Source organism: Mesoplodon mirus (genome assembly GCF_964341445.2).
Source record: "Mesoplodon mirus genome assembly, contig: SUPER_14_unloc_2, whole genome shotgun sequence".
Classification (NCBI taxonomy): domain Eukaryota; kingdom Metazoa; phylum Chordata; class Mammalia; order Artiodactyla; family Ziphiidae; genus Mesoplodon; species Mesoplodon mirus.
Window position 1 is genome coordinate 763,059 of NW_028295783.1, and position 22,272 is coordinate 785,330.

Below are 22,272 nucleotides of genomic sequence, written 5' to 3' on the forward strand. Positions count from 1 at the left end.
TGTTGTGAGAGTTTTAACAGGAGCAATGTGAAAGACTCCAAGTCCCCAGGTAGATAGAAATAATCCCGTTCTACCTGTGTGTATGTGACAAGTCTCTAATAGTTCAGAGAGCAAGTATCTGGTCTTAGAAAGACTGATCCAAGCTTGGATGTTTCTGGTGACAAGGCAAGGTCCTGAGTTTCAAGTTCACCTTTTATGGTTGAGGAGACAATAAGGTGGTCAGAAGGGAAATCATGGAGGAGACCTTGGCTTCATCCATCGTGCAGGCTTGTATATGTGGTTCTATGTAGATTGTGTTTCAAAGGTGGAGCTTGTTTACAACTATGAACATTCTCCGATGTGCTTTTTGGACCTTCATTCCCAGAGCGAGAGCAGTGCTGAGGCTCTAGAAATGCCATGGATATTCTGAGCTGTCAGTGGCATTTCCCCGGTACTGTTCCCTTGGTGCCGCTCCTTGAAATGTCCAAAGGGATTATCATGTGTCTTGTGGCGGGTCCTAGCATTGTGAAAGGAAGCTGCTGCACCTGGCTCAGAGGATTTCGGATGTGGTGGGAGGAGGAGTAGTACTACGACTATAAATTGTATCACAGCATATCGATTCCATCTTGAGAGTGGGGTTGGGGGGTTATGAAGGGGGGCTTTTATTGTACTTTTATACATTGTACCCTTGAAACTAATTCAATTTTTAAAAATTAATTAATTTATTTGGGGCTGCATTGGGTCTTTGTTGCTGCTAGTGGGTGTTCTCTAGTTGCAGTGAGCGGGGGCTCCTCTTGGCTGTGGTGCACGGGCTTCTCATTGCAGTGGCTTCTCTTGTTGCGGAGCATGGTCTCTAGGCACGCAGGCTTCCGTAGTTGTGGCACGTGGGCTCGGTTGATGTGGCACACGGGCTCTAGAGCGCAGGCTCAGTAGTTGTGGCACGCGGGCTTAGTTACTCCGTGGCACGTGGGATCTTCCCAGACCAGGGCTCGAACCCATGACCCCTGCATTCGCAGGCATATTCTTAACCACTGCTCCACCAGGGAAGCCCGATAATTCAGTTTTTTATAAAGAGAAGATTCCTAATATTATTCCAAAATTTAAAAATATGTAGTTGGATAACACTATGAAAAATTAACTGATATATTCTTTTATTATTTCTCTTTGCTCCCTGGATTTTTTTCCCCATCCAGTCAGCTAGGCACTGTGAGTTCACTGCATTAGGAAGGTAAAGACTCAGCAGAAATGAGGGAGAAAAACAGAAAAGTCTCAGCTTTGGAATGTTCACAACGGAGGCCACAGTAGAACAGGTGAGAATTCTGTGAACCAAAAATAAATGTCGTCTCAAATGCAAAAAAGTATTCTCTGCACTGGGAGGCAGGAGAGGGAGGGAGGGAAGGACTGAAGGAGAGAGATCAGTGTGGCCAGGGACATGGAGACTGTGCTTAAGGACGATATGCCCAGGAAGAGAATCAGAATCTGGAGAAGATTCAGCCTGCACGTGATCATTGCCTCCAGCCAGCACCCTCATCTCAGACGTTGGGAAATTCAGAGAGAGAGTGGGAGTACGTCAGGAGGGCCACGCGCATAGTCTGTGTGGCAGGGGTTGTGGCCGTTCCCTATTTGTGAGGAGTCCCCAGCAATTTGCAGGCCTCTTCTGGAAAATGCTGGCGGACGTCTCTAGTGCTTATGTGAAAGCTTGTTCACAAACCTTGAAAGATACAGATGTAGATGACAGATAGATGCATAGATAGAAAAATGTCATTAAATAAAAGCTCCAGGAAAGGTTTGGAAAATGCCCTTTATTGCATAGGACGCTTCTATTGTCATATGATGTTAGACTGAGTGCCGGTCCCTTCATCCTCCTTCAGACCACGGCATTCTGTCTGCTACTCTCCCGAGGGTCCTTTCTTCTCCCTGGAAGGGATAAAACAAATGAGGTAGAACAGGAAGAGACAAGAAGCACTCCAAGCTCTGCTGGTCAGGGTTACCCTCCAGCATTGCCTTAATGCTCAGAGCCACACACACCACAGTGAGCTTGGCTCCAGATCAACTACCACGCAACGAAGGTTCTGGAACATTTCCATATCTCGGGGGACCTCATTTCCACGTGACTCTCTTTCATATTCCACTTTGTCACAGAAGGCTAGGTCCAGTGGTCCGGGTGAGATCTCGGCTCAGGCCCAAGGCTCTCAGACCTCAAAGTTCTGGTCCTGCAAGGGCCCCTGTCCTCTCTTGAGACCACTCCTGGCTCTCTCTGCCGAGAAGGAGCTGCTGGCAGTACGTCCTCTAAGAGTTGAGGTCCATCGTGCAGACCCTGAGAAAACTCCTAGGAAAAGGCTCCACCTTCTTGTTTACGTCAACAGAGGTCAATGCCTTTGTTAGTGCTGGGTGTGTCCCATTTGATGCAACTGCAGAGCCATTAGGTAAACCAGCACATGTGTGCGGCCCCTTCCCTTAGACTCCTCTGGGCCCTCGTGACATAGGCTCAGAAGACTGCCAGCCTCAAGCCTTACCTCTTCCAAGGGACGGCCACACCGTCTTCCAGGATCTTCTGTCCCATGAATCTCAGTTGCTGTTTGGAACTCAAAGGAGAGAAAAGACCCTGCCTGCGGGGTCTCTTTGGGCTGGGGCCTTCCCCCGTGGGCTGCTCTCCCTCATTCTCTTTTCTTCTTGCATCTCTACCTCCTTCTCCTCCTCCTCCTCCTCCTCCTCCTCATCGTTCTCCTCCTCCTCCTCCTCGTCCTCTTCCTCAGGGGTGCTCTCGGATTCCACATTGCCCATCCGCTGGGCCATGGTGAGATGAAAGGCACGGCAGCTGAAGCCCTGCAGGACGCTGCCCTTCACGTGCTGCTGGAGGATCTCCAAGGTGGGGAAGACCCGGCAGCAGGCCATGCACCTGAAGCCGGTCTCCATGGTCAGCATCCAGTCCGCTGTCTTGGTGCTGGGTCTCTCCTCGACGGCAGGTGGCCCTGATGGGCTGCCTGGCTCTGCCCTTTCCTCATACTCTTTCTCCTCCCCAGTGGGCTCACTGTCAGACAGGAGGCTTTCGGTGCACACATCAGAAGAGGGGTCAGTGGCTACTACGCACACATCCTCAGGAAGGGTCACTTCTTCTATCCTCAGCTGCTTTTCAGGCAACTCCAAGGGTTTCTTTGTCTTCCAGGAGACAGCGACACCCTTGTTCACTTGTACCTGCATGTAGTGTATTTTCATGCCCCTTTCCTCTTTGTCTGGGTGCAGATAGTTCTTACAGGGTGAAGAGGGTGAGGAGGAGACACAGTGTGATGGGGAAGCGGTCTCTCCTTCTTCCTGATCCTGGGCTAGGGGTGGTCTAGGCTGGGCAGTGTCTCGATGAAATCTCCGGATTCCTGTAAAAGGAAATTAAAATCATAATAACATGCATGGGCCATGCCGGAAGCTGAGGGAGCAGGTGTGGTAGACGAGAGAGGGACATTGGCACGACATAGCAATGTCGTGAGCTTGGTGTCCGTTGGCCGTAGGACGGAGTGGTGTATGTGGTGTCATCTGTGGGCTTTTCATGTGCGTGGGGGGGTATACTGGAGCGGTGTCTGTATACAGGGGTGTGGAGTATGGTGGTGAGGGCTGTAGTATGTGAGGGATGCGGCTGGATGCGTGTACGATGAGGAGTGTGAGTTTGGGAATATCGGTGGTGCATTCCTTGTGGAATGGGGCTGTGGTGCAGGAGAGTACTGTGGAGCACGTGCTTGGGGTTGATGTGCACTGAGAAGGGCTGTGCCTGGAGGGCGCGTGTATGTGTGAGCTGTGTGCACCTGAGCTGGATGGTCCTGCTCTCAGGCTGGAGGTGTATGATGCAGAACTCTGTCCTTCTCTGGAAGCAAAGGCAAAGACAAAGCCTACATTTTCCTCTGAAGATGCTTAATCTGGTCCCTCTTCCCTCCACCTCAAGCCCAGACCTTTCCGGCCCCTGCTCCTTGACTTCCCCACCATGGTAGTAGCAGTATTCACACACACACCCCCAGACTCAGCTGGCATCCACGCCCTCGGAACAGCTCAGCCATCCTGCCCAGGCTCCTCCACAGAGCCCTCATCACCTCTGATGACCCTGGATTTCCTCTCAGCCTCCCTGGGATCTGTGTGCCTCCTGCTTCACAGCCAAGCACCCCGTCACCTGAGGAGCCCCACGCCCTTACCAGCGTAGCTGAGCTTGCGCAGAGTAGAAGTACAGAAGAAGTATTTAGAGGCAGAGGAGACCTCCACTGCCCCTGGGCTGCAGCCTTGGGCCACCACAGTGGATCCAAGCCGACGGGGATCCTCTTGTGACTTCGAGATTCCTGAGGGAGGAATGAAAGGCTCAGGGTGGGTTCATCAGTCCTCTGTCCACAAATATTTACTGAGTGTGTGACACGTGTCAGGTGCAGTGAATACACACAGTTGAGAGTGTGGTTCCCAGTGGATCCTCCAGGATTTAATTCCAATCAATACTTATTCTCTCACTGTCTAGTTGGTAATGTAGGCCTCGGTGGTGACTGTGAGTGTGTGGGAAGAGTGAGTGATGTGTATCAGCTAAGTCTGTGGTAAGTGTGGGGTTGGCATGGGGAGCACAGTGCAGACGTGTCTATCTGTGTCTGTGGCCTTTGTGTGCATGGTTTCTGTTCACAAGTCAGGAATTCTGGGACATGTAACGTTTCCTCATTACATGGTGTGGCTTGTATTTATGGTGTGTGTTCATTCATTCATTCACCAAGATTCAGTAAGCAGCTACTCCTGTGTATCCGGCACTCTTCCATTGTTGTAGTCTTTGGTAACGCTGCACATTCTAGTAGGGGAAGACACACACTAAACAAAACTACAATAAATATATAATACTTCAGCTGGTGGTAAGTATATAAGGGTTGCCAGACTTAGCGAACAAGAATACAAGGCACCCAGTTAAATTTCAGTTTCAGATAAACCCAGAATAATCTTTTAGTGTAAGTATTCCCATGCAGTATTTGGCCTGACTTAGTTTTAGTGTAAGTATAGCCCATACAATATGTGGGACATACGGATACTGAAAAATTACTTGTTCTTTATCTAGAATTCAAATTGAACTGGATAGCCCATATTTTCTCTGGCAATCCTGACATGGGTTACTGAGACTGTGGTTTACTGTGGTTTGTACAAAGCGGGTCTGGCATTACTCAAGAATGTGTTACAAGTGTGGTGTGTATGACACGTGACTGGTTCTTATAGAGGTATTTAGAGATGGCTGAAGTTAGTTGTGTTTGTGCAAGAGTTGAGGAGATACATGTATATAGTGTGTGTGTGTGTGTGTGTGTGTCCTATATATATAGTGTGTGTGTCTATATACATATCTCATCTCCAGCGTTTGGTGTTGGAGGAGAGGATTGTGATACAGGTGGGTTGTATGAGAACGTAGTATAGGAGGGATGCGTGTATATACCTCCATGTGCTGTGTGTGGTTTACTAAGGAAGTTATATGTGGGGTGTGTGATATTTTTGCTGCATCAGAGTGTACATGGGTGTATGAGTTACTGTCTCATAAAACACCCCTAACAAGAATTCTGTATACACTCTTACGTACACCGAGTGTCAGCCAGGTCCAGGCAGGGTGACAAGAACTTTACCATGCAGACTTTATATCTGTTAAGCACTCTACCCCCATTCATCTCGCTCTTCTCTGCACTACCACACACACACACACACACACACACACTCACACACACACACACAGGAACATAGGGCAAAATATTCTGAATGGTCAGGGGCAGTCATTGCCTTCCCCAGCCTGTCCCAGCCACTGCCTGGAAATCTGCCTGCTGTCTAGAGCTCCATTCCCAGGGCCCATCCTACAGTCTCCAGGGCCCTGGGCCTGGTAGGAGCTACTGGGCTCTAATCTGGGGCAGAGGCCTCTAGCTGGAGCTCTGGGGTGACCACCCCTCTCCCAGGGCAAGCTACTCGCCTACATTTAATGCACGCAGGCACCACGTGGCCCGTGGCTCTCAGAGCTCCCCGCAGGACCCTAAGGCCATTTCTCACCCCCGCTCACGCGGTCTCAGTCTCTGGAAAACCCTTCCCTTCCCTTGATCTCCTTTGGGAAATTCTTCCTGTTGAAGGAATAAAACCTCCTTGCTTTCAATATGACACCATCCCTAGACAAACAATCTTCTTTCAAAGTGCATTCCACTTGTCAAGATATTTTTCAACAGGGCCTTCAACTCATGGGGCTTCTCTTTCCACTTTGGTAAAAGAGGCCAAGCAACTCATGGGTCTCTCTCAGCATCCTTGCATCCTTCACATCCCCCACCTCATGACCCCTAGGAAAGATCCAAGAGCATAAGAGAGAAATCGGGGACTGAGAAAAGCTGCACCTCTAGGTCTGTGCAAGCAGGATGCAGCCTGCTGTGAGTCCGACAAAGCTCCAGGCCCGGCTGCCCCAGGAGAGAGTCCTCAGACCAGCGGAGCTGACCTCCCATCTCCCAGGGGGCATCTGGCCGTTCTGTGCCGTCTCACACCACAGGGACCCTCCGGATAGATACGGCAGCATCAGTGAGACAAGGTCTCTCGCTCCCTGCTTCACAGGTGACACGTTCTCAGTCCCCCGCTTCCTAGAGAAGCTTCAGTTTGGCAGAAACCCATGTGCCCCAGACAAGTTGCCCCCCACATACCTCCTCCGTTCTCGGCAGTTTCCTGGGACTCTTCATTTTCCAGATGTTTCCTCTTTTGTCGCCGTTCCATCGTACCAACTAGAAGTCTCCCTTAGAAGATGCCTCAAGAGATGTCCAACTCCTCCTCTTCCCTACAGGTTGGCCCTTCTTGGCTCTTGGGCAATCCGTTGAAATGATTCAATACAAACAAAAATAGTCAAGTCTCCTAAATGGCTGAAAAACTTGTACCACTTGGTGAACCAGCAGTAGTGCCTAGTGCTCACCAGGGCTGTTATGTTTGCAAGGTTGCCAGGCTCACATTGGAATTCTGTGACCTCAGTGATGACATCAGAGCATTCGGTGGACCTAGGTTGAGCACAGTGTCTGCAATAGCACAGGCCCCATTTTCAAGAACAATTCCTTTTTCCCAGCCGAAGCTTTCCCGTGAAAGGGAAAGGTTCCTACCATATCTATTATAAATTGTATCATACCATGTCTATTATAAAATTCACATTTTGATTGGAGATCTTTTAATGTCTTTTCTAGAGAGATTTAATATGAATGTTTTAAATGGTCTCCAGTTTCCCTGTGGATTATTGACATTTTAAACTCTGCACTTCAATTTTCCCTCAATACGTGTAATTTTGTCACGGCTATTTCTGTACTTAAAGATGAGGAACTATATAATTGATTTCTTCATTTTTTCCCCATCTCTTTCCAAGGTACTGCATTTGATTGTGTCTTGCGACTGAGTGAAAAATGCTGGTCCTTGAGTCAAGACATTGGGCCCTTTAGCAAGTAACTCAACCTATCTGGGCTTCAGCTTCTGTATGTGCGATCAAGAGGCTTGGACTAGCTGACTTTTCAAATGCTGTGTTTCTTTGATTCACTCTCACTTACTGATCTGCTCCTTAAGAAGAGGGTCTGTTCTCATAAAGTAACAACAGTCTTTTCCTAACCTTGGGTTGGGCGGAGTTTAACTGTTCGTACTCAGTTCGTTAGTTATATTGCCTTCTACGTATGCTTAGCTCTAAATAATTTATACGGCTCTTGTGACAATTTTTAGATCTTCTTTTTTTCTTATTTTCTTTTATAGTTTCTAATTTGTTATCGCCAGTGTAGAGGAGCCTGATTGACTTTTAAAATTTATTGATCTTGTATGTGTGTGCCTTGTTGAACCGTCTTATTAGTTCCTGCTAGTTTATCTGTGGGTTCTTTTGGGTCTCCTAGATAAATGAGCATATTAAATGTAAATAATGTGTTCTTTGGATAAAGTTTATTTTCTTGCATCTCTATATATAGAAGCAATATGTTGAATTGATTTAAATATTTAAACACTTACATACCTGTTATCACAATCTAACATTGTTTATCTTATTTTCTTTCAATCAATATTATGTTTTCAAGATTTATCCACGTGAATCCATAGAGATCTAGGTCTTTGATTTTTGACTGTTTGATATTATGTGATCACATGCATATAGCATCATTTATTTTCCATTCAAGCATTATTGGACAATTGGATTGTTTCCCTCCCTTCTCTAGAACAAACAACATTTCCCAGAATATCCCTGAAGATGACTGACAGTCGAGAAGGGCCAGGCTGCCCGAAGGATTGCTACTTGCTTTTAGCCACCTTCCAACAGGCCGTCTCCAGCCAGCAATTTGAAGCACAGCTGAAATGAGAACTGCCCCAAATGTGAAGATCTTAGGAGCTTCCTAGAAGGTGGGAGGTTAATGATAGGCATCCTGCTGGGATCCCAGGGGAGTCTGAGCTGGCCTGAAGCTCATCTTCCTCCTCCACCTCTCAAGAGAAATGTGGAGGAAAGAAGACTTCAAAAACTGTGAGCAGGCAGAGGGAGGGATATTGGGGGCCGAAGCTGTAACTGAGGTCTTGGAGTGGGCTGTGAGCATGCAGAGCCTCTCGAGAGCCAGGCTCTGCCTTCTGAGGACTTCTCCCCTAAGGCTGCTCATAATTCACGTGATACCAGCCATATAGAGCCGACTTGGCCCACACTGTCACAGAAAGCCTTATCAGAATCTCTTCTTCTTCATACACTCTTGTGTCTGTTACTTGGTTATTGCCTTTGGTACTCCACTGATGTGAACCACAGTCGCCAGGGGATGGAGGACACTAGTGACCCATCTTGCTCTGTGGCCTCAGTCCACAGCTGGAGGGTAAGGGAAGAGGCCAAATGAAGGTCAAGAAGGAAAGATGGAGTTTGAAGAGAAGACCTGAGTTAAGGGTGTCTTCTCAAGTCTTGATGACTGAAATGTAGCTCCAGTACCTGAAGTCCTGCTTGTTCTCAAGGCTGACCGCGGGGCTGGGTGCACTCAGTGAAGGAACCGTATACACTTAGTATTTCCTTGCTTGCTCACACTTGCCCTCCTCTGATACACCCTCTGCAAGACTGATCTTCCCCTGAAACAACTTTCCACCTGCTACTGTCATCTCAGGAACATTTGCTTCACCTTCCTAGTGTCCCCCTAGAATGCCATTGCAGCCAATTCATAATTTGATAATCATGCTGCTTACCATATTCTCAGCAACTTCTGAGAAATTTTATTCACTTTATTCCATAGTCTTCACCCATCAATAATCTTCCTTAACTTCCTAGCTGCAGGTTAACCCATTCGGAATCATTTCTTTTGCTTTCTCTTCTTTGGCAAATCCTTTCTATCTTTTAAGGTCTTTTTCTTGTCTCTCTACCATCTTGCCTTCCTGAACTTCTTTTTTTTTCGTTTAAGTAACCTTTCAATCTCCTTCCCCAATTTCCTCATAAACATTGAGAGTTTATTCCTCACACGTTAGACAGCGGTTTATGAATGGCCAGGCATAATGGACTCAGAATGAGTTGGCACCCCCGAGGTACCTGTCTTGCTGGGGAGCCACAGGTGAAGGGCTGTCTGCTGGACACATGTTTGCATGGAGTCAGGCTGAGTGGCCTCAGGGTGTTTGCTCTGCACTTGTGTGTGTTTCTCCCTAGTTGGTTTCCTTGTCCAGCCACCTGTGACCTCCCTCCATCCAGCCCAGGGAATCCTTCTCATCACAGGGGTAGGATGTTTGTCTCATTTTCCATCACATCCTTTCCCCAAAGTTTGGTTGTGAGTTGTTCCCATTCCAAAGACCTTTCCTCTTTGAAGAGAAAAGAGAAAATCTTGTCTCTCCTTTTCTCTCACTTCACTTCTGCTCTATTATCTCCTCCGTCCAGAATGGCCCACTGACTCACATGGGTGTAGATCCAAAGATGGCAAGAAATGCCAGCAATTCTGAGATAATAATACGGATGGATCAGGAAAACTTGAAAACCTTTATCCCGCCACATTAAAAAAAATTGCACTTCCAGTGTATTCAGAGTCTCAGTGTAGAAACACAAATGATAGAGAAATTGAATTACACTCAAGTTTTTCTTTCCTCCTTTCCTGATTTATTCTAATCCTCCAAGTTAACATGATGAACTCTTTGTTGTGTAAAGTTTCAGACATTTTCTACCCATGCACACTTTTCTTCTTTTCACATTAGAGTGTGAACTAGGTCACTTTCAACATGCTGTGATTCTGTGATTCACTGTCTCCCACCGAGTCATCCACGGATAAAGTCATCTGTTTCACGGAGAACTATTTCCAATAGCTAATAGCCAATGTCTGTGGAGTGCTTACTCTGTGTCGGTTTCTTGTAACTACTTTACAGATCATTTGTACAGCGTACCCATGGACCAGGTACAATTATGACCCCCAAGTGACAGATAAGTGCAGATAAGTACAAATAAATACAGAGGCCAAGTGACTTGCCCAAGACACTGGAGCAAATCAAAATCCATGCCTCTGTAATCATTTTGCTCTATTGCCTCTGTCTGGGAGGCTTGATGATTTGGCAACTAAATCCTTAAATATCATGTTCCATTTTTATATCTGTGACACAAGCGTGGGGCTGTGATACGGGGTAACTAACCTGACTACTTTTGAAAACCCTTATGCACCTGGATGAAAGTAAGCCAGGGACTGCAAGCCATAGATTTAAGGTTTCCTACCAACTTTTAAAAATAGCTTCTTGAATGCAATTTATGTAGTGTCAAGTCTAGGATGTAGTCCAAATAGTAACAGAAAAATGGAGATATGTAGAAAAATACTTAAAGTTGACAAGTATTGGGAGTGTAGTATTTTTGGGGCCAGCGTGTAGACCACAGGAAAACTTGCTGTTTCCATCCCAAAGGGAAGAGCCCTACGTTGCAACTGCCAAGGTCCCTGGGACAGCAAGTGTGCTCACTGCTTAGTAAAGAAGCATCCTCAGTTTGATAGAATCATATGGGAGCCTTACATTTGGTTAGCAGTTCTACATTCTTGATGTAATAATATTTTCAGGGTGTGGGAGGGTATCAAGCTCTGAAAATACCCTTGGAGAGATCTGCTTATTAAGTTTGGCTTTTTCAGTCTCCCTACTACTTCTTTACTAAACACCAGGCGGTTTCCTTCACTTTTCAGAACCATATTGTTTTTCCCTTCTCTAATGAACTTTGAAATACTTTTGGATGAGCTATTAAGATTGGGAAAAATAAACATCTCTTTAAAATAAGGAAGATAATAACAATGACAAGTAGAAAAAGCTCTAAAACAGAGAATATCCTCCATTCTAGCCACTGACTGGGAGTGGAAGGTTCGTGCTCGCTCTCCAGGACGTAGAAATAAAAGCTGAGGAGGCGCTGAGGCGTCTCCTGGATCTCTATGAGCCTCCATCATTTCTGCTGAGTAGCGTTGACAGATAAAATATAGACTGTTTAGTTAAATATGAATGTTTGAAAAACAACGAGTACATTTTGAAGATAAGTATGCCCCAAATAGTTCATAGGATCTACTTATACTAAAAATAATGACTTATTATTCATGTGAAGTTCAAGGTTAACTGGGTATCCTGTATTTTTATGTCCTAAATCTGACAGCCCTACTGATGATCCACAATGGAGGCAGTTGAGGAACGGTACATGCTGGCTCTCGGACAGTCAGAAATGGCTTCAGCAGATCCAGGTACAGTATGAAATTCTTTTTGGATGTAGCTCAGAAGCCATGGCCAGCCCTTGACTGCAAGTACTGCCTCGGGTTTCCCTGAGGTGGGGTAAACCTTCCTCTTAATGGCCTTTTGGTAAGTCTGGAAGACCATATCCAAGGGGAGCCCCAAAGTCAGTTTCATCCTCACAACCATGTTTCCAATTCCTGGAATTGGCTGCATGTGACTCACAAGAGCTGAGGAGGTTTGTGGAAGTTGGGAGTGTCATAGCTTGAACCCTTTGTAGGTAAAGTTTTGCTGTTGTGAGAGTTTTAACAGGAGCAATGTGAAAGACTCCAAGTCCCCAGGTAGATAGAAATAATCCTGTTCTACCTGTGTGTATGTGACAAGTCTCTAATAGTTCAGAGAGCAAGTATCTGGTCTTAGAAAGACTGATCCAAGCTTGGATGTTTCTGGTGACAAGGCAAGGTCCTGAGTTTCAAGTTCACCTTTTATGGTTGAGGAGACAATAAGGTGGTCAGAAGGGAAATCATGGAGGAGACCTTGGCTTCATCCATCGTGCAGGCTTGTATATGTGGTTCTATGTAGATCGTGTTTCAAAGGTGGAGCTTGTTTACAACTATGAACATTCTCCGATGTGCTTTTTGGACCTTCATTCCCAGAGCGAGAGCAGTGCCGAGGCTCTAGAAATGCCATGGATATTCTGAGCTGTCAGTGGCATTTCCCCGGTACTGTTCCCTTGGTGCCGCTCCTTGAAATGTCCAAAGGGATTATCATGTGTCTTGTGGCGGGTCCTAGCATTGTGAAAGGAAGCTGCTGCCCCTGGCTCAGAGGATTTCGGATGTGGTGGGAGGAGGAGTAGTACTACGACTCTAAATTGTATCACAGCATATCGATTCCATCTTGAGAGTGGGGTTGGGGGGTTATGAAGGGGGGCTTTTATTGTACTTTTATACATTGTACCCTTGAAACTAATTCAATTTTTAAAAATTAATTAATTTATTTGGGGCTGCATTGGGTCTTTGTTGCTGCTAGCGGGCGTTCTCTAGTTGCAGTGAGCGGGGGCTCCTCTTGGCTGTGGTGCACGGGCTTCTCATTGCAGTGGCTTCTCTTGTTGCGGAGCATGGTCTCTAGGCACGCAGGCTTCCGTAGTTGTGGCACGTGGGCTCGGTTGATGTGGCACACGGGCTCTAGAGCGCAGGCTCAGTAGTTGTGGCGCGCGGGCTTAGTTACTCCGTGGCACGTGGGATCTTCCCAGACCAGGGCTCGAACCCATGACCCCTGCATTCGCAGGCATATTCTTAACCACTGCTCCACCAGGGAAGCCCGATAATTCAGTTTTTTATAAAGAGAAGATTCCTAATATTATTCCAAAATTTTAAAAATATGTAGTTGGATAACACTATGAAAAATTAACTGATATATTCTTTTATTATTTCTCTTTGCTGCCTGGATTTTTTTCCCCATCCAGTCAGCTAGGCACTGTGAGTTCACTGCATTAGGAAGGTAAAGACTCAGCAGAAATGAGGGAGAAAAACAGAAAAGTCTCAGCTTTGGAATGTTCACAACGGAGGCCACAGTAGAACAGGTGAGAATTCTGTGAACCAAAAATAAATGTCGTCTCAAATGCAAAAAAGTATTCTCTGCACTGGGAGGCAGGAGAGGGAGGGAGGGAAGGACTGAAGGAGAGAGATCAGTGTGGCCAGGGACATGGAGACTGTGCTTAAGGACGATATGCCCAGGAAGAGAATCAGAATCTGGAGAAGATTCAGCCTGCACGTGATCATTGCCTCCAGTCAGCACCCTCATCTCAGACGTTGGGAAATTCAGAGAGAGAGTGGGAGTACGTCAGGAGGGCCACGCGCATAGTCTGTGTGGCAGGGGTTGTGGCCGTTCCCTATTTGTGAGGAGTCCCCAGCAATTTGCAGGCCTCTTCTGGAAAATGCTGGCGGACGTCTCTAGTGCTTATGTGAAAGCTTGTTCACAAACCTTGAAAGATACAGATGTAGATGACAGATAGATGCATAGATAGAAAAATGTCATTAAATAAAAGCTCCAGGAAAGGTTTGGAAAATGCCCTTTATTGCATAGGACGCTTCTATTGTCATATGATGTTAGACTGAGTGCCGGTCCCTTCATCCTCCTTCAGACCACGGCATTCTGTCTGCTACTCTCCCGAGGGTCCTTTCTTCTCCCTGGAAGGGATAAAACAAATGAGGTAGAACAGGAAGAGACAAGAAGCACTCCAAGCTCTGCTGGTCAGGGTTACCCTCCAGCATTGCCTTAATGCTCAGAGCCACACACACCACAGTGAGCTTGGCTCCAGATCAACTACCACGCAACGAAGGTTCTGGAACATTTCCATATCTCGGGGGACCTCATTTCCACGTGACTCTCTTTCATATTCCCCTTTGTCACAGAAGGCTAGGTCCAGGGGTCCGGGTGAGATCTCGGCTCAGGCCCAAGGCTCTCAGACCTCAAAGTTTTGGTCCTGCAAGGGCCCAGTCCTCTCTTGAGACCACTCCTGGCTCTCTCTGCCGAGAAGGAGCTGCTGGCAGTACGTCCTCTAAGAGTTGAGGTCCATCGTGCAGACCCTGAGAAAACTCCTAGGAAAAGGCTCCACCTTCTTGTTTACGTCAACAGAGGTCAATGCCTTTGTTAGTGCTGGGTGTGTCCCATTTGATGCAACTGCAGAGCCATTAGGTAAACCAGCACATGTGTGCGGCCCCTTCCCTTAGACTCCTCTGGGCCCTCGTGACATAGGCTCAGAAGACTGCCAGCCTCAAGCCTTACCTCTTCCAAGGGACGGCCACACCGTCTTCCAGGATCTTCTGTCCCATGAATCTCAGTTGCTGTTTGGAACTCAAAGGAGAGAAAAGACCCTGCCTGCGGGGTCTCTTTGGGCTGGGGCCTTCCCCCGTGGGCTGCTCTCCCTCATTCTCCTTTTCTTCTTGCTTCTCTACCTCCTTCTCCTCCTCCTCCTCCTCCTCCTCCTCCTCCTCCTCCTCCTCCTCCTCGTTCTCCTCCTCCTCCTCCTCGTCCTCTTCCTCAGGGGTGCTCTCGGATTCCACATTGCCCATCCGCTGGGCCATGGTGAGATGAAAGGCACGGCAGCTGAAGCCCTGCAGGACGCTGCCCTTCACGTGCTGCTGGAGGATCTCCAAGGTGGGGAAGCCCCGGCAGCAGGCCATGCACCTGAAGCCGGTCTCCATGGTCAGCATCCAGTCCGCTGTCTTGGTGCTGGGTCTCTCCTCGACGGCAGGTGGCCCTGATGGGCTGCCTGGCTCTGCCCTTTCCTCATACTCTTTCTCCTCCCCAGTGGGCTCACTGTCAGACAGGAGGCTTTCGGTGGACACATCAGAAGAGGGGTCAGTGGCTACTGCGCACACATCCTCAGGAAGGGTCACTTCTTCTATCCTCAGCTGCTTTTCAGGCAACTCCCAGGGTTTCTTTGTCTTCCAGGAGACAGCGACACCCTTGTTCACTTGTACCTGCATGTAGTATATTTTCATGCCCCTTTCCTCTTTGTCTGGGTGCAGATAGTTCTTACAGGGTGAAGAGGGTGAGGAGGAGACACAGTGTGATGGGGAAGCGGTCTCTCCTTATTCCTGATCCTGGGCTAGGGGTGGTCTTGGCTGGGCAGTGTCTCGATGAAATCTCCGGATTCCTGAAAAAGGAAATTAAAATCATAATAACATGCATGGGCCATGCCGGAAGCTGAGGGAGCAGGTGTGGTAGACGAGAGAGGGACATTGGCACGACATAGCAATGTCGTGAGCTTGGTGTCCGTTGGCCGTAGGACGGAGTGGTGTATGTGGTGTCATCTGTGGGCTTTTCATGTGCGTGGGGGGGTATACTGGAGCGGTGTCTGTATACAGGGGTGTGGAGTATGGTGGTGAGGGCTGTAGTATGTGAGGGATGCGGCTGGATGCGTGTACGATGAGGAGTGTGAGTTTGGGAATATCGGTGGTGCATTCCTTGTGGAATGGGGCTGTGGTGCAGGAGAGTACTGTGGAGCACGTGCTTGGGGTTGATGTGCACTGAGAAGGGCTGTGCCTGGAGGGCGCGTGTATGTGTGAGCTGTGTGCACCTGAGCTGGATGGTCCTGCTCTCAGGCTGGAGGTGTATGATGCAGAACTCTGTCCTTCTCTGGAAGCAAAGGCAAAGACAAAGCCTACATTTTCCTCTGAAGATGCTTAATCTGGTCCCTCTTCCCTCCACCTCAAGCCCAGACCTTTCCGGCCCCTGCTCCTTGACTTCCCCACCATGGTAGTAGCAGTATTCACACACACACCCCCAGACTCAGCTGGCATCCACGCCCTCGGAACAGCTCAGCCATCCTGCCCAGGCCCCTCCACAGAGCCCTCATCACCTCTGATGACCCTGGATTTCCTCTCAGCCTCCATGGGATCTGTGTGCCTCCTGCTTCACAGCCAAGCACCCCGTCACCTGAGGAGCCCCACGCCCTTACCTGCGTAGCTGAGCTTGCGCAGAGTAGAAGTACAGAAGAAGTATTTAGAGGCAGAGGAGACCTCCACTGCCCCTGGGCTGCAGCCTTGGGCCACCACAGTGGATCCAAGCCGACGGGGATCCTCTTGTGACTTCGAGATTCCTGAGGGAGGAATGAAAGGCTCAGGGTGGGTTCATCAGTCCTCTGTCCACAAATATTTACTGAGTGTGTGACACGTGTCAGGTGCAGTGAATACACACAGTTGAGAGTGTGGTTCCCAGTGGATCCTCCAGGATTTAATTCCAATCAATACTTATTCTCTCACTGTCTAGTTGGTAATGTAGGCCTCGGTGGTGACTGTGAGTGTGTGGGAAGAGTGAGTGATGTGTATCAGTTAAGTCTGTGGTAAGTGTGGGGTTGGCATGGGGAGCACAGTGCAGACATGTCTATCTGTGTCTGTGGCCTTTGTGTGCATGGTTTCTGTTCACAAGTCAGGAATTCTGGGACATGTAACGTTTCCTCATTACATGGTGTGGCTTGTATTTATGGTGTGTGTTCATTCATTCATTCATTCACCAAGATTCAGTAAGCAGCTACTCCTGTGTATCCGGCACTCTTCCATTGTTGTAGTCTTTGGTAACGCTGCACATTCTAGTAGGGGAAGACACACACTAAACTAAACTACAATAAATATATAATACATCAGCTGGTGGTAAGTATATAAGGGTTGCCAGACTTAGCGAACAAGAATACAAGGCACCCAGTTACATTTCAGTTTCAGATAAACCCAGAATAATCTTTTAGTGTAAGTATTCCCATGCAGTATTTGGCCTGACTTAGTTTTAGTGTAAGTATAGCCCATACAATATGTGGGACATACGGATACTGAAAAATTACTTGTTCTTTATCTAGAATTCAAATTGAACTGGATAGCCCATATTTTCTCTGGCAATCCTGACATGGGTTACTGAGACTGTGGTTTACTGTGGTTTGTACAAAGCGGGTCTGGCATTACTCAAGAATGTGTTATAAGTGTGGTGTGTATGACACGTGACTGGTTCTTATAGAGGTATTTAGAGATGGCTGAAGTTAGTTGTGCTTGTGCAAGAGTTGAGGAGATACATGTATATAGTGTGTGTGTGTGTGTGTGTGTGTGTCCTATATATATAGTGTGTGTGTCTATATACATATCTCATCTCCAGCGTTTGGTGTTGGAGGAGAGGATTGTGATACAGGTGGTTTGTATGAGAAAGTAGTATAGGAGGGATGCGTGTATATACCTCCATGTGCTGTGTGTGGTTTACTAAGGAAGTTATATGTGGGGTGTGTGATATTTTTGCTGCATCAGAGTGTACATGGGTGTATGAGTTACTGTCTCATAAAACACCCCTAACAAGAATTCTGTATACACTCTTACGTACACCGAGTGTCAGCCAGGTCCAGGCAGGGTGACAAGAACTTTACCACGCAGACTTTATATCTGGTAAGCACTCTACCCCCATTCATCTCGCTCTTCTCTGCACTACCACACACACACACACACACACACACACACACACACTCACACACACACACATAGGAACATGGGGCAAAATATTCTGAATGGTCAGGGGCAGTCATTGCCTTCCCCAGCCTGTCCCAGCCACTGCCTGGAAATCTGCCTGCTGTCTAGAGCTCCATTCCCAGGGCCCATCCTACAGTCTCCAGGGCCCTGGGCCTGGTAGGAGCTACTGGGCTCTAATCTGGGGCAGAGGCCTCTAGCTGGAGCTCTGGGGTGACCACCCCTCTCCCAGGGCAAGCTACTCGCCTACATTTAATGCACGCAGGCACCACGTGGCCCGTGGCTCTCAGAGCTCCCCGCAGGACCCTGAGGCCATTTCTCACCCCCACTCACGCGGTCTCAGTCTCTGGAAAACCCTTCCCTTCCCTTGATCTCCTTTGGGAAATTCTTCCTGTTGAAGGAATAAAACCTCCTTGCTTTCAATATGACACCATCCCTAGACAAACAATCTTCTTTCAAAGTGCATTCCACTTGTCAAGATATTTTTCAACAGGGCCTTCAACTCATGGGGCTTCTCTTTCCACTTTGGTAAAAGAGGCCAAGCAACTCATGGGTCTCTCTCAGCATCCTTGCATCCTTCACATCCCCCACCTCATGACCCCTAGGAAAGATCCAAGAGCATAAGAGAGAAATCGGGGACTGAGAAAAGCTGCACCTCTAGGTCTGTGCAAGCAGGATGCAGCCTGCTGTGAGTCCGACAAAGCTCCAGGCCCGGCTGCCCCAGGAGAGAGTCCTCAGACCAGCGGAGCTGACCTCCCATCTCCCAGGGGGCATCTGGCCGTTCTGTGCCGTCTCACACCACAGGGACCCTCCGGATAGATACGGCAGCATCAGTGAGACAAGGTCTCTCGCTCCCTGCTTCTCAGGTTACACGTTCTCAGTCCCCCGCTTCCTAGAGAAGCTTCAGTTTGGCAGAAACCCATGTGCCCCAGACAAGTTGCCCCCCACATACCTCCTCCGTTCTCGGCAGTTTCCTGGGACTCTTCATTTTCCAGATGTTTCCTCTTTTGTCGCCGTTCCATCGTACCAACTAGAAGTCTCCCTTAGAAGATGCCTCAAGAGATGTCCAACTCCTCCTCTTCCCTACAGGTTGGCCCTTCTTGGCTCTTGGGCAATCCGTTGAAATGATTCAATACAAACAAAAATAGTCAAGTCTCCTAAATGGCTGAAAAACTTGTACCACTTGGTGAACCAGCAGTAGTGCCTAGTGCTCACCAGGGCTGTTATGTTTGCAAGGTTGCCAGGCTCACAGTGGAATTCTGTGACCTCAGTGATGACATCAGAGCATTCGGTGGACCTAGGTTGAGCACAGTGTCTGCAATAGCACAGGCCCCATTTTCAAGAACAATTCCTTTTTCCCAGCCGAAGCTTTCCCGTGAAAGGGAAAGGTTCCTACCATATCTATTATAAATTGTATCATACCATGTCTATTATAAAATTCACATTTTGATTGGAGATCTTTTAATGTCTTTTCTAGAGAGATTTAATATGAATGTTTTAAATGGTCTCCAGTTTCCCTGTGGATTATTGACATTTTAAACTCTGCACTTCAATTTTCCCTCAATACGTGTAATTTTGTCACGGCTATTTCTGTACTTAAAGATGAGGAACTATATAATTGATTTCTTCATTTTTTCCCCATCTCTTTCCAAGGTACTGCATTTGATTGTGTCTTGCGACTGAGTGAAAAATGCTAGTCCTTGAGTCAGGACATTGGGCCCTTTAGCAAGTAACTCAACCTATCTGGGCTTCAGCTTCTGTATGTGCGATCAAGAGGCTTGGACTAGCTGACTTTTCAAATGCTGTGTTTCTTTGATTCACTCTCACTTACTGATCTGCTCCTTAAGAAGAGGGTCTGTTCTCATAAAGTAACAACAGTCTTTTCCTAACCTTGGGTTGGGCGGAGTTTAACTGTTCGTACTCAGTTTGTTAGTTATATTGCCTTCTACGTATGCTTAGCTCTAAATAATTTATACGGCTCTTGTGACAATTTTTAGATCTTCTTTTTTTCTTATTTTCTTTTATAGTTTCTAATTTGTTATCGCCAGTGTAGAGGAGCCTGATTGACTTTTAAAATTTATTGATCTTGTATGTGTGTGCCTTGTTGAACCGTCTTATTAGTTCCTGCTAGTTTATCTGTGGGTTCTTTTGGGTCTCCTAGATAAATGAGCATATTAAATGTAAATAATGTGTTCTTTGGATAAAGTTTATTTTCTTGCATCTCTATATATAGAAGCAATATGTTGAATTGATTTAAATATTTAAACACTTACATACCTGTTATCACAATCTAACATTGTTTATCTTATTTTCTTTCAATCAATATTATGTTTTCAAGATTTATCCACGTGAATCCATAGAGATCTAGGTCTTTGATTTTTGACTGTTTGATATTATGTGATCACATGCATATAGCATCATTTATTTTCCATTCAAGCATTATTGGACAATTGGATTGTTTCCCTCCCTTCTCTAGAACAAACAACATTTCCTAGAATATCCCTGAAGATGACTGACAGTCGAGAAGGACCAGGCTGCCCGAAGGATTGCTACTTGCTTTTAGCCACCTTCCAACAGGCCGTCTCCAGCCAGCAATTTGAAGCACAGCTGAAATGAGAACTGCCTCAAATGTGAAGATCTTAGGAGCTTCCTAGAAGGTGGGAGGTTAATGATAGGCATCCTGCTGGGATCCCAGGGGAGTCTGAGCTGGCCTGAAGCTCATCTTCCTCCTCCACCTCTCAAGAGAAATGTGGAGGAAAGAAGACTTCAAAAACTGTGAGCAGGCAGAGGGAGAGATATTGGGGGCCGAAGCTGTAACTGAGGTCTTGGAGAGGGCTGTGAGCACGCAGAGCCTCTCAAGAGCCAGGCTTTGCCTTTTGAGAACTTCTCCCCTAAGGCTGCTCATAATTCACGTGATACCAGCCATATAGAGCCGACTTGGCCCACACTGTCACAGAAAGCCTTATCAGAATCTCTTCTTCTTCATACACTCTTGTGTCTGTTACTTGGTTATTGCCTTTGGTACTCCACTGATGTGAACCACAGTCGCCAGGGGATGGAGGACACTAGTGACCCATCTTGCTCTGTGGCCTCAGTCCACAGCTGGAGGGTAAGGGAAGAGGCCAAATGAAGGTCAAGAAGGAAAGATGGAGTTTGAAGAGAAGACCTGAGTTAAGGGTGTCTTCTCAAGTCTTGATGACTGAAATGTAGCTCCAGTACCTGAAGTCCTGCTTGTTCTCAAGGCTGACCGCGGGGCTGGGTGCACTCAGTGAAGGAATCGTATACACTTAGTATTTCCTTGCTTGCTCACACTTGCCCTCCTCTGATACACACTCTGCAAGACTGATCTTCCCCTGAAACAACTTTCCACCTGCTACTGTCATCACAGGAACATTTGCTTCACCTTCCTAGTGTCCCCCTAGAATGCCATTGCAGCCAATTCATAATTTGATAATCATGCTGCTTACCATAATCTCAGCAACTTCTGAGAAATTTTATTCGCTTTATTCCATAGTCTTCACCCATCAATAATCTTCCTTAACTTCCTAGCTGCAGGTTAACCCATTCGGAATCATTTCTTTTGCTTTCTCTTCTTTGGCAAATCCTTTCTATCTTTTAAGGTCTTTTTCTTGTCTCTCTACCATCTTGCCTTCCTAAACTTCTTTTTTTTCCGTTTAAGTAACCTTTCAATCTCCTTCCCCAATTTCCTCATACACATTGAGAGTTTATTCCTCACACGTTAGACAGCGGTTTATGAATGGCCAGGCATAATGGACTCAGAATGAGTTGGCACCCCCGAGGTACCTGTCTTGCTGGGGAGCCACAGGTGAAGGGCTGGCTGCTGGACACATGTTTGCATGGAGTCAGGCTGAGTGGCCTCGGGGTGTTTGCTCTGCACTTGTGTGTGTTTCTCCCTAGTTGGTTTCCTTGTCCAGCCACCTGTGACCTCCCTCCATCCAGCCCAGGGAATCCTTCTCATCACAGGGGTAGGATGTTTGTCTCATTTTCCATCACATCCTTTCCCCAAAGTTTGGTTGTGAGTTGTTCCCATTCCAAAGACCTTTCCTCTTTGAAGAGAAAAGAGAAAATCTTGTCTCTCCTTTTCTCTCACTTCACTTCTGCTCTATTATCTCCTCCGTCCAGAATGGCCCACTGACTCACATGGGTGTAGATCCAAAGATGGCAAGAAATGCCAGCAATTCTGAGATAATAATACGGATGGATCAGGAAAACTTGAAAACCTTTATCCCGCCACATTAAAAAAAATTGCACTTCCAGTGTATTCAGAGTCTCAGTGTAGAAACACAACTGATAGAGAAATTGAATTACACTCAAGTTTTTCTTTCCTCCTTTCCTGATTTATTCTAATCGTCCAAGTTAACATGATGAACTCTTTCTTGTGTAAAGTTTCAGACATTTCTACCCATGAACACTTTTCTTCTTTTCACATAAGAGTGTGAACTATGTCACTTTCAACATGCTGTGATTCTGTGATTCACTGTCTCCCACCGAGTCATCCACGGATAAAGTCATCTGTTTCATGGAGAACTATTTCCAATAGCTAATAGCCAATGTCTGTGGAGTGCTTACTCTGTGTCGGTTTCTTGTAACTACTTTACAGATCATTTGTACAGCATACCCATGGACC